The sequence below is a fragment of the Panthera pardus genome, unplaced genomic scaffold (assembly GCF_024362965.1).
Source record: "Panthera pardus isolate Hobbes unplaced genomic scaffold, ASM2436296v1 HiC_scaffold_13, whole genome shotgun sequence".
Taxonomy (NCBI): Eukaryota; Metazoa; Chordata; class Mammalia; order Carnivora; family Felidae; genus Panthera; species Panthera pardus.
This window is the reverse complement of record NW_026526688.1, coordinates 149,215,120-149,227,936: the sequence shown is the minus strand read 5'-3', so window position 1 is coordinate 149,227,936 and position 12,817 is coordinate 149,215,120.

Below are 12,817 nucleotides of genomic sequence, written 5' to 3'. Positions count from 1 at the left end.
TTTTTTCTGATAAAATTTCATGTACTTCATAGCAACTAATTATTACTTACTATTCTATTTGTTCCATGTTTATTTCCCCAAGTAGATGACAAAATCCTGAAGTATAGGGTTTATGACTTATACTAATTTTCTATACATTCCAGATTCTTAATAAACACTTATGAGTTGTCTAATTCTTACAACGTGGAACAGGAAGCAAGCACCTCTTCTCTTTTCTTTCTATTGGTTGTTTATTCCTACATAGTATTTGGTTCTTCTTACTACTATTTTCTTCTGTATTTGCAGTAATATTTTGGGTTAGCTTAGCGAACTAACAGAGACTTTTTTAATTACAGCTAAATTGAAGCTCAGTAAAGCCCCTATGACCCAGCTGTAGGAAATTGTTTATATTTATCAAACTCATAAGACATATTTATCTGACCAAGATGTCATTTAGTTAACTTAGAATGGGAGCTACCCTATCCCCTGTGTATAAAATCCATAACTAGGAAATTAGCTTCATATTCTCAAGGAAACTGTACAACCTAGCCAATAGGCCTGTTAGTTAATAAGCAATGTATATGCATCAGAACCAAATATTCTGATGCTTGACTGCCTACTTCCTGTAAGTCCTCTAGAGTTAAACGTAATTTCCTGAGCATTGGTAATTCTAATTGCTAAAATTACAACTTGATTATATAATCTGTTCCTCCAGAGGAAAATTAAAGGGGGATTGACATGCCTTGCCAGCATGAAGTGAAGCCCAACATTAATAAAAAGATTATGAGACCAAATTGCTGTTCAATGAGTTTCAGTCTTCTTGTAAGATGAATTACTAATAGTACTTACAAGAGAAACTGTGGCAGTGTTATAACTAGTGTCTGTGGAATTTTGATATATCATAAAATGAGAGAAATACAAGAACAGAGATAATACAATTTATTTTTTACATGAGTAAAGTTGATATTTAAAATCATGAGTGTGACACCAATTTTAGGTCAAAAAAATCCAGAATAAATTATTAAAAGTATGGCTTGGGCAAATCTAAAAATTGGAAACAATTGTTACTTGAAGCCTGTGTGTTGTCAGATTCACTTTATATCCCCTTTAGATTAGAAGATTAGGGCAGTGTGGTGATCAAGATGGACGAGTAGCATGGAAACCCTCAGCTTGCCTTGTGCCTGAAACGCAGCTAGATGAGCACCATTTTGCATACCTTGGAAACCATTTTGCATACCTTGGAAATTGATCCGAGGATTAACACAACAATCTGCATAACTTGAGCCACAGAACTCAGAAGATACATGGTGCAGAGAAGTGAACAGGTGGAGAGGAAAGCCATGGAGGATAAGGAATGTTTCTGCAGAGAAAGGACAGAGGGGGAGAGTGCAGGAAAAACACTCGCCTGAAAGTATCTGGAGAGAAAGAGTGAAAGCACTTGCAGGGGACCGAACAAGAAATCTGTTCCCCCAAATCACTGATGGGAAGAAAGGAGAGGGTTTCAATACCACCAGGATTCTATAAACAGTGGAGCACAGAGTCTGAAGTTCCAGAGCCCAGTGCCTGGCAGTGCTCTGATGAGACAGTAGGGTGAATCCCCGGGAGCAGGCAACAGGGTCTGAGTGGTCCTCTTGCCACATGGGGAGAAGTGGTTCCCCTGCTTGGAGTTCATTTGGTAGAAGCCATATGGTCTCCCCACAGGTAAAGGTCCCAGTGGACCCCAGAGAACAGCCATGTTTGCTGATATTGGGACAGAAACATCGGAGTGTGGTGAAATCTGGCACCAGCTGTGTATTGTGATTTGCCATAATCTCTGAACCTCTGCCACTATACAACTTCACCAACGTTTTCTGGGGCAAGCTAGCACCCTGCCTTTGCTCAGCAAGACCCTCCCCTCCCTTCAGGAGTCTCTGAAGTATGGGGTTTTGAAACACAACCCCATCATAGATAGAACTCTGGAGGGAGGTGCCACCTGCCAGGCTCACGGCTTGGACACACAGGGTATAGGCAGGGAGTGGATGGAGGCGTGAGACAAAGGAGGGGAGGGGTAGTGGGGGAGTGATTGGGGGTCGTGAGAGCACAAGGTCCCATACCAGAGATTGGAGAGCCGGGTGAAACCAACCCCACCTCTCCTGCGCACCCACATGCATGCACAAGCGCATGCTCACCACACCTATCCACCCCAGTAAGCTAAGCAGGGCCAACTAATGTAGAACAGAGCCATTACACCAAGCCCCACCCAACTGTGCCCTCCAAGCACATCCCTTAAAAGAACAGCACAAGTCCCTCCACCTGCTTAGTGTACAGACAGACTATAGAGTGCTTCATAGTTTTAGTTCTAGGGGAAACTGGATGTAACTTCATTTGGGTTTCATTCTGTTTTCTGGTTCATTTCTAGTTTTTTTTTTTTTTTTTGGCTTCCATTTTTGTTAAAATTGGTTTCTTTTCTTTTTTTTCCTTTTTTTTTCTTGGATACAGAAAGAGAAAATTTTATTTTTCTTTTCTTTTTTTTAATTTTTAATTTTAAAATTTAAAAATTTTTTCACTTTTTAATTTATTAATTTTTTATTCTATTTCATTTTCTTTATTTCTTTATTTCATTTTATTCTATTTTATTATATAAAATCTTTCTTAATTTTTAATTCTTCTCCAAACATCATCTTCATGTTCTAACTGGAACCTGACAACTCCAGCATAAAGGTTTCTTTGCCACCATTTCAGGTGGTGGCTACTCTTTCTCTCCTACCCCTTTTACCATTGTCCATATAGGTAGAAAGGATATTTCCTTGCTCCTCATTGCCAATTCCAAACAGTATCCCTCCCTGCTCCCCAAAATCAAATTGTATGCTACAATTTGCATGGGATATATTTTGGATTCCTATGGAAGGTATGGTAGGCTGAATAGTGGCCACCAATAGACATCAGGTCCTAATCCATGGAACCTAGAAATGTTACCTTATCAAGAAAAAGGGTATTTGTAGATGTAAGTTAAGGACCCTGACATGGGGAGATCATCCTTGATAAGTTAAGGGGACTGTGAATCTAACTGCAAGTGTTCTTATAAGAGAGAGGCAGAAGGAAATTGGACACACAGAAGAGGAGAAAGGCATGTGAAGATGGAGACAGAGATGTGACCACAAACCAAGGTGTGTGGTAGCCACAAGAAACTAGAAAAAAAAGGGAGTGGATTCTGCCCTAGAGCCTCTGAAGGAAGGCTACTGTGGCTTTTAGCATTAAGAGTGAGGGACAAAGGCCTGAAATAAAACTGAGATATAGTCAGGGGCCAGATCCTGTTAGGCTTGATAGGCCATGTTAAGGATTTGTTCATTCTGAAACCAAGGTACTGTTATTGGCTATTTTCAAGTGGGGAATGATCCAATCAATTTTGTGTTTTAGAGAGATCACCTTGCCTAGAGAAGGGCTGTTGTGTGGAAGCCAGTAAGAGAGGATGTAGAGAACTGTGTTACAAAGTATTTATAGAAGTCCAGGTTGGTCACTTGGTCATGAGGGCACAGCCCTCATGAATGGTATTAATGCCTTTTTATAAAAAAGACACTGAAGACCTCCCTTGTCCCTTCTACCATGTGATGACATAATGAGAAGATGGCAGTCATTGAACCAGCAAGTAAGTTCCCACCAGGTACCAAATCTGCTGGCACCTTGATCTTGGGCTCCCTAGCCCCCAGAGCTGTGAGAAATAAATATCTATTGTTACAGACTATCCAGTCTATGATATTTTGGTATAGCAGCCCAAAGGGTCTGCAACAATTGGCCAATGAGTGAGGAGGAAGTTGTTTTAAAAGCCCTAGTATCTTTGCTTCAATCTAGGACATGTCAGAGAAGCCAGGACATGTCTAAATGGATATGTCAGCTTCAGAACTCTGTGTGGCATTGATTGAAACCTTGTTGCAACTTTTCCCTCTTCCCAGTACTGTATCCAACTGTCTTAGAGACACTATTTCAGTGAGCAGTGTCCAATAAACACATATACATAAATCTCTGTCAGAGAGTCTGTTTTCTGGGAACTTATGAGACAGAATCTCTAGCTTTTAAAAGAATTTAACTTATTTATATTTTTTATAATTATGTGTTTAAGGTTGTTTCTGCCAATTTTATGGTTTTGCTATGCTTAATTTGCTTTAATTATTTATGCTTTATAATGGATTGAGCATATTTATCTTTTATCATTTCTTAGGTAGTTTAGAAATTACACCTTATTTCAGGGCACCTGAGTGGCTTAGTTCGTTAAGCATCTGACTTCAGGTTATGATCTCACCATTCGTGAGTTTAAGCCTCTCGTCGAGTTCTGTGCTGACAGCTCAGAGCTTGGAGTCTGCTTCGGATTCTGTGTCTTCCTCTCTCTGCTCCTCCCCCACTCATGCTCACTCTCTCTGTCTCTCTCTCTCTCTTAAAAATAAATAAACATTAAAATTTTTTTCAATTACATCTTATTTCAATTTATAAAATGATAGCCTTCTAGGTTTCTAGCAAAAATTTAAACATATTTTTCTATTATTCTCTAGACTGAGTAGTATCTATCAGGGAAGAATTTTGGCAACCTTTGTCAACTAAAATAATATGAGATTTTAATTTCAGAATTGTTTTTTGTTTGCATGTTATACAAGAAAATTATTGCAAGTTAACCAAGTCTTCCTGGTACCTTTTAATAATCTCTCTTTCTTGATCCAAGGTAGTTTTTGTAGTGTTCATTAAAAACAACAAAAATCTATTATTTTTTTTTACCACTTGAATGCCAAATTTTGAGCTCTACTCACACCAAGGTAAATTTTACAAGGTAAATGTAAATAAAAATAAAATGATAAAAATAATAAAAAAAAGAATGTAGAAAACTTTATACATTCTTCAATGTAAAAGACTTGCTAAGCAAAACACAAAGCCTAAAAATGATAAAGGAAGGGGTGCCTGGGTGGCTTCATTGGTTAAGCATCTAACTCTTGATTTTGGCTGAGGTCATCATCTCATGGTTCATAAGATAGAGCCCCAAGTTTGTGAGATCAAGACCCACGTTGTCAGTGTAGAACCTGCTTGGAATTCTCTCTCTCCTCTCTCTCTCTGCCCCCCCACCCCCACTCACTCATGCTGTCTCTCACTCTCTCTCTCTCTCTCTCTCAAAATAAATAAATAAACATTTAAAAAAAAAGTGTCAAACTGAGTTTGACAACCTAAAAAATGCAATATGGTAAATTTAAAAAGTTAAAAGAAGTGACAGACTGGGAAAAAAAGACTTACTGCATATGTAAAAGAAAAAGGATTACTTCTATAATATATAAAGAGACCTAGAACATCAATATGAAGCAGGCAAATAACCCAGTAGAAAAAAACAAAAACAAACAGTAAGCACTATAAACAGACAATTCACAGAAGCACATTGAACAGTAAATCTTTGGAGAATTATTTTGCCTTAATTGAGTTGAAAAAGCTTAATAGTTAATGAAGTGCAAATTAGAACAATTAGGAGATTATTTTTATTTATCAGATGGGGTATTGAAAATGTCAGGTTGAAGAGGATGCAAGGAAAGTAGTATTATCATGCATTTTTAGGTTGTTAAAATCTATCTACAAGATTATTTTACAGTATATATCAAAACCCAGCAGTAACATTTCTAGGTATCAATCCTACATAAATATGTTCAAATAGCCATAAAAAATGTATTACAAGTATCGTGGCAGAGACTAATAGCTACCCAGGAAATTGGTTTTGTTTTTCTAGCTGCGTGCTTTCCAGCCACTGTTGTACTTAGGTATGAATGTGTGACCGATCCACTCTCCAGTGGTATGGGAGTGGAACTGTTGTGTACTCCACTTGTGTAGGGCTTTTAGGAAAAGCAAGTGTGCCTCCTCCATGATCACTTTCTTGCTCTGCAGACTAAATACAAAGAATGAAGTGTCCCTAATGGATGGTAGAGCTCCATGGTGGAAGCATCCTAGGTCCCTGAAACACTGGAGAAGACCAGTAGATTATCTGGACCACCTGCCTTGGATAATCATGTGAGCAAGAAATAAAATTCTATTATGCTTGAGCTATTATGCATTTTTGCTCTGCATGTTATAACAGTTTTGTGTTACCTGACAAATACAAGTATGTTCCCTGCAGTGTTCTCTTAATTAGAGGAAACGAGAAAGAGCTAAAGTGTCCATCAATATAGAAGTGGTTAAATAAATTATAGTTAATCTAAACTAATGTTTCAGCAGATAAAAGAATGAAATTGCTGAAAACTGAAATTTTCATGTTGGATATCTAACCTTATTGATCATTGATTAACAAATTATTTTTAAAGTGCCGTTTTTAATAAGAATGAAAGAGATAAAGCAATTGTCAAGAAAATACATAATGAAACATTATTTTTAAGAGTTATTTTAATTCTTACCACCATCTCTTGGCCATTACAAAGCAAACATCACACAGATAACCCATTGATCCTCACTGAAGATCCATTGTACCTATTGTAAGCCAATCTTCTGCATTAAATCTTTAAAAAACTAGCCACATGGGGCACCTGGGTGGCTCCGTTGGTTAAGCATTCGACTTCAGCTCAGGTCATGATCTCGCAGTTCATGAACTGGAGCCCTGCACCTGGCTCTGCGCTCAGAGTGTGGAGCCTGCTTGGGATTCTCTCTCTCTCCCTCTCTCTTTGCCCCTCTCCCACTTGTGCTTTCTCTTTCTCAAAATAAATAAATAAACTTAAAATAATAAAAATAAATAAAAATAAAAAACTGCCACACAATTTTTATCTACTCAAGAAAAACCATCCCTTCATTCGGGAAAGATGATAACAACAAAGGCCTAAAAGACACTGTGCCAATTATTTTATTTTTTTTTAATTATACCAATTACTAGTCTATTTCTTAACCTAAGTTACATAAGAAAACTAGTAAGCCTTTTGCCAGCTTTATGATCCAGGAATGTCTTTCTCAAAGACCTGAGAAGCTTATCTTTAAGATGTAAATACCCTAAGAGATGACACCCCCATCTGCCAGTTTCTCTGGGAAGGTAGGAGCCTAACTTCCATCTTGCTCCTATTTGTAAAACAAGCTCCTGTCACAATGATATGCAAAGTTTCATTTTTCTCCGGATAAAGCCAATTAGCCAACACAGATGGTCACCCCAATTACAAGGTAAAGTTAGGATGAACCATGTTTGACAAACTGAATTCTACAATCTGCTTCTTATTGTCAAGCCCTAGTATCCTTCTCTCCATTTTCTACCAATGCTGTCTTCTCTGCCCAATTTTTAGGCAGCAGTTTTACCCTCCTCCATACTCTCTTCAGATATGAGTTTCACAATACATATTTATAGATAGATGCTGCTGGAAACACCACATCTCAGCAAATAATATATTTCCTATTTAAATTCTGGAAGTTTTGGGTACATTATTCCCATGTTTAGTATGGTTTAGAAACCTAAAGAAATAGAAATTATATCAGAAAAATAATATATTCTAGTGCTGATAAAGGCATCATTGCCGTGCTAGCTTTCTGCTACAAGTTGTTTCTTTGAAGATGTTGTGTGAATTTCTTGAATGTCACAAAATGTAATTATTAAAGTCTATATGCTTACATAAAAAGCTATTAATTACAATAATAGTTCTATTATTAATAAAGTGCCTTATTGTATTAGAATATATGACTGGCCCTGCAAAGTTTCTAAGTGGCCGGTAGGTACACAGGAGGACAATGCAGCAGAGGCGGTGGTAAATGTAGAATTTGTGCACCAAAGGAGGTAAGATGTATGTTTGCATAGTAGATTATGTAAGATTGGGGAAAAAAATGGGAAGGTACAAACATTTTGGTGCTGTGCTAACTGGAGTCAATACAGTTTTTTGTGTGTGATCTATTTGCTTCCCCACCTCTAGAGGCTGGGTTGCTGCAGGACTGATTTTACTGCCTTGAAGACCTTTTACAACGTTTGTGGCTATTGGGGTTCTACCCTGTATCTTGTTCCCATTCTCTCTTGCATGATGTAGCTACCAGATAGGATGAAAATTTATATCAGGAAAAAAAAAAAAAAGACAGGTAACCTATGTGTTCCTCCAGGTAATGCATGCATGTTTTAATAGTAAAATATAAGAACTGATATTAGTGAGTCATTCTTTTAAAAAAAAATCAGTTTGAAAGACAATTGAGGAAAGATTTTTCAAAACCTCTTCAGTATATCACATTGATTTCTGCCAAATCTGCTTTTAATCCTATGTTCATCAAAGAGTGATACATTAGCAAATGTTTGTTTAAAATACACATTCTAGGCTCTCCCAACCCAACTGTATATGCATGTAGGGATGGAACCCAAGATAAATTGTTGACAAATATCCCTGGTAAGTTTATAGACACCAAAGTCTGAAAAACATTGCTCTAAGAATATTCATATGAGTTATAACAAAAAGAAACCCTAGGAGCTAAAGAAGTTACTGTATTTCCTTTAAAATGTTAACGAGTTTTAATCCTGAAAGGATGAGACCAGTAGTTTTAGGCATGTACTGAAAGTATTAAAAGAAATTATTAATATACCCTCCAGCACCCAACTGCCAGTTTTTTTTAATAACTCAAATAAGACCTTAGGTTAACTAATAATACTGTAGTAATGTTAATTTCCTGTTCTTGATAATTGTACTATGGTTAATGTTTGCATGAGACATGGTGGGGGGAGTAATATAAGGGAACATTGTTTACGATTTTTGCAACTTTCTAGAAGTCAAAAATTAATTTGAAATAAAATGTTTTTTTAAGCCACTAAATCTTTTGAATAATCCTTAATAAATGTCACTGCAGAAATAATAAAATAACCCCAGTATTTTGAACTACTATGGCTGTATTGTCAACCTTAAAAATAAAATGGCTGGTTATTTTACCAGCAAAATGAGTTCATTAGGAAATAGTAGGGGAACTGCACTTGTGGACAAGCAAACTATGGTACACATTGGGCAAGTCTAAAGAGAAAAAGGGGAAGGCTTTGCTAGGTTCTACCATATCTAGTTCAGTGTGTAATTAACTATGGTAATAGTTCTCTTCCTAGAGCAAGTCCTCCTTCTAAATTTTTAGGCAGTTGAGGGGGGAAGTAAAGAGCTCTTCCTGAATCTAATGGGTTTTAACTGCTTTTTTAATTCAAAATAATCATCATGACAATGTGGCTCATCTTGTGGCCACCTGCCACATGTTTCTTTTTACTTTTTTAAGTGTGTCCACTAGAAAATTAAAATACATGTGTAGCTTACATTATATTTCTGTTAGAAAGCACTGATCTAGAGATGACAATCACTTTTATTATTTTGGCTTATTTTTGGCTTATTTGATTTTTATCTTTTTAGATCCACGACTATGATATAAATTAACAGCCCAGACCTTAAGACCAATGCCTTTATAACAAAACTATTATATTTATGTATGTGAATATTTACATACATAAATACATGGGAGCAGTGAGAGCAGCAAGTCAATGGTTAATCTGATCAACAGTAACTTTAGGGCACAGAATAGTTAGGCCTTACACAGGAGGACAGCCATAGTTTTTAGTCTTGAGAACTAAAATGTGAGGGAAGGCATATGACAGTTATGTAGGTGAACTATTTCTGACTTAGAAAAGGCAAATTCTTTTGTCATTGAATTTCCAATTTCTCCTAACCTCTCCCTTTTACCATAAATCTCTTGGGCACTCTTTATTTCTTCTTGGTCTCACCTCAATTCCAAATGCAAATATGGCAAATAGTTCCGCATAGACTTCAGACATCACTTCACCTCAAGCATTGTAAGACTTCTTTAGAAACTTCTTTAGAAACTTCAGCATGGGAGCAATGGGAGTCAGATCAACCCTGATATTTGCACAACCTGGAAGCGCAAACAGGTAATTCACCATGGGGCAGCTCTCAATCAGTGAGGGGAAATGTTCCTTCTTTATTTTCTCAGATGGATAATTCTGAGAAGCATTCCATACAGCCCTTCAGAAATCCCTGTGGGATGGAGAACCATTCCCCCAGAGGTTCCAACTCAATCACATAGCCAAGTCTTGGTTTTCCCCTTGCTATTTCCTCCCAACACCTCCACCCCGCCGTCCGTAGGATCACTTCCAGGAGCCTATCTGCATGGAAGCCATTGTTTCAGCTTCTGCTTTCAGGAGAACTAAAGCTAAGATCATAGAGTCAATCACAGCAACAGGTTGGAGCCTTAACTTCAAAAGACCCCTTCCAAGTCCATGCTCATGGTAGGAAGCCTCTAAAATGGCCCTCCAGAGTGTCAACCTCCTGGAATCACCCTTGTATGACACACAAGGGTCACAACCACCCTTGTTCAATCTCCTCCCCTGAGGATGGACTGGACTTACTGACTCACTTCTACCAAATTAAATGCAGCAGGATGTTGCTTCCAAGATTAGATTAGGTCACTTCCAAGGATACAAAAAGACTGTAGCTTCTGTCTTGGGCACTGTACTGTGTTGAGTATTGTCCCCCAACTGGAACTTCAGAATGTGACCTTATTTGGAAGAATAATCTTTGCAGATGTAATTAAAATGAGATTATACTGGATTATACTCAGTGTGTGTGTGTGCATGCGTGTGCATTTGTGTATGTGTCTGTGTGTGTGTGTGTGTGTAGTGTCAGGTAGAAATGATTGCTATAAAGATATGTAAAGTATGGTAAAAAGGAAAATGAAAGACAGAAGCGATTATACAAGATACAATGGTCAAAGTAGGCTTCTCTGAGGATCAACATCTGAGCAGAGACTTGAATGAAAAGAGAACCGGGAAAATCACATGACTGTTTAGGGAAATAGCTTCCCAGGTAGAAAAGCAGCAAAAATGAAAGTGTGGAGGCAGAAGAATTCATGAAATGCTTGAGAGAGTGTGCACAGTGGGGGAGAGTCAAAGAGAGAGGGAGACACAGGCCTTGGAATTTTGGAGATTCAGAGAATGGAAAAAGTAGCAAATGATATTCTTTTCAAAGGGGAACAGAAGATAAATTTACAAATAATTGATAAGTGAGCTTGAGTTTAGGCAAAATTCTAGAGAATATTATACTAGAAAATTCTAGATCTGGGATATGAAAGAAAGAGAGAAGTCAAGAGTTTTAGGGCCTGAGCAACTGGAAGACTGGCATTGACTGAGGTGGGGAAGACAGTGGGTACAACATGTTTGGAGACAAGACACATTGTGTTTGAAACGATTATTAGAGGGACACATGGGTGACTCAGTCAGTTAGGCACCCAACTTCAGCTCAGATCTCACAGCTCGTGAGTTTGAGCCCCACGTCAGGATCTGTGCTGACAGCTTGGAGCTGGAGTCTGCTTCAGAGTCTGTGTCTCCTCTCTCTCTGCCCCTCCCCTACTCATGCTCTGTCTCTCTCTCTGTCTCTCAAAAATAAATAAACATTAAAAAGAATTTTTTTAAAGAAATGGTTACTATACATCTTAATGGAGATACCAGTAATGGAGATACCAATAGACCATTGGACATAGGAGTTTGGACTTGAGAAGAGAGGTCTGAGCCAGAGATAAAAATCTGGAAATGTCATCATATAGATGGTATTTAAAACCATGAGACTGAATGAGATCACCAAGGAAGAATAATAAGGTCTTAGCCCTGGTGTAAGCTAACATTAGGAGCGCAAGGACAAGGGTGGCAACCAGAAAATGAGACTACCTGTGAGTACAAAGTCTGAGAGTAGCAGGAAATCAGGAATATGTAGTGACCTGAAAGAAAAAGAAGAGGATCTAACAAGGAGGAGGCAGGGATTAACTGTGCCAAATGCGATTGATGAGACATGTAAGATGAGAACTCACCATTAGATTTAGCAACATGGAGACTATTAGTGTCCTTGTGAAGAGCAGTTTTAGAGAAATTACGAAGCCAAAATTTGATTGAAATGTGCTTAAGGAATAACAGAAGCAGAGGTTATAGGAGGTAGTAAACAGGTAGTAAATATAGAGTGATTTTTTCAAAAAGCTTTCCTGCAAAGTCTTGGAGCTGCAACGGGTAGAAAAAGTTGAGTGGAGATCATTTTGGTGTGTGTGTGTGTGTGTGTGTGTGTGTGTGTGTGTGTGTGTCTGTTTTAAGGTTGAGAAAATAACAAAAAGAAAATTTGATGTAGGAGAGGGAGGGAGGAGTTGCTGGAGCGAATTACCTACGTAGGTGAGAGAATATGGGATCTAGTGTATAGGTGGGGAAATTGGCTTTCAATCAGAGCACCTGGGGCAACAGGCAGGAGGGCCAAGTGTGCAGAAGTAGCCGCTGACACGCGAATAGAGGTGGTGGAGGGTTTCTTCAGAATGCTTCGATTTCCAGTGAAGGAGGTGAGAAGCAAGATCATCAGTGGAGAATGGGATGCAGAAGAAGGTGATAGGGGAGTTGAGGAGAGGAAGAGATGTGAAACAGAAATCTGGGAGAATGGGAAGGTGAACAGTGAAGTATCATATGATGTTGGGGAAGCCCTGAGAGTGCACTGGAGATTTGTGATCATGCATTTGAAGTCAGATCTGTCAGAGTGGTTTTGTGTTTTTCTCCAAACATGTTCAATGGCACACTATAGGAAAAGAGTAGGTGGAGATCTGGATTTTATCAGGGTTGTGGTAAAAAGCAAATGTCATAGGGTGGTGAAGCAAGAATGAAAAGCAGGAGTCAAAGGTATGTGCAGGGCAGTGATTATAGTGATTGACACTGTTATTTATTTAAACTGGCTACAGCTGTGCCAAAGAAGTATTGATTAATGGATCAGTGTCGACTAAGGCACATCTAATTACATGTCACAGGCCTCTCTGTCTTCCACCCCACCTTGAGAGTTGTACAATAAAAACATTACTAGAACAAAAAACTCATAGAGTCAGGGTTATAAAA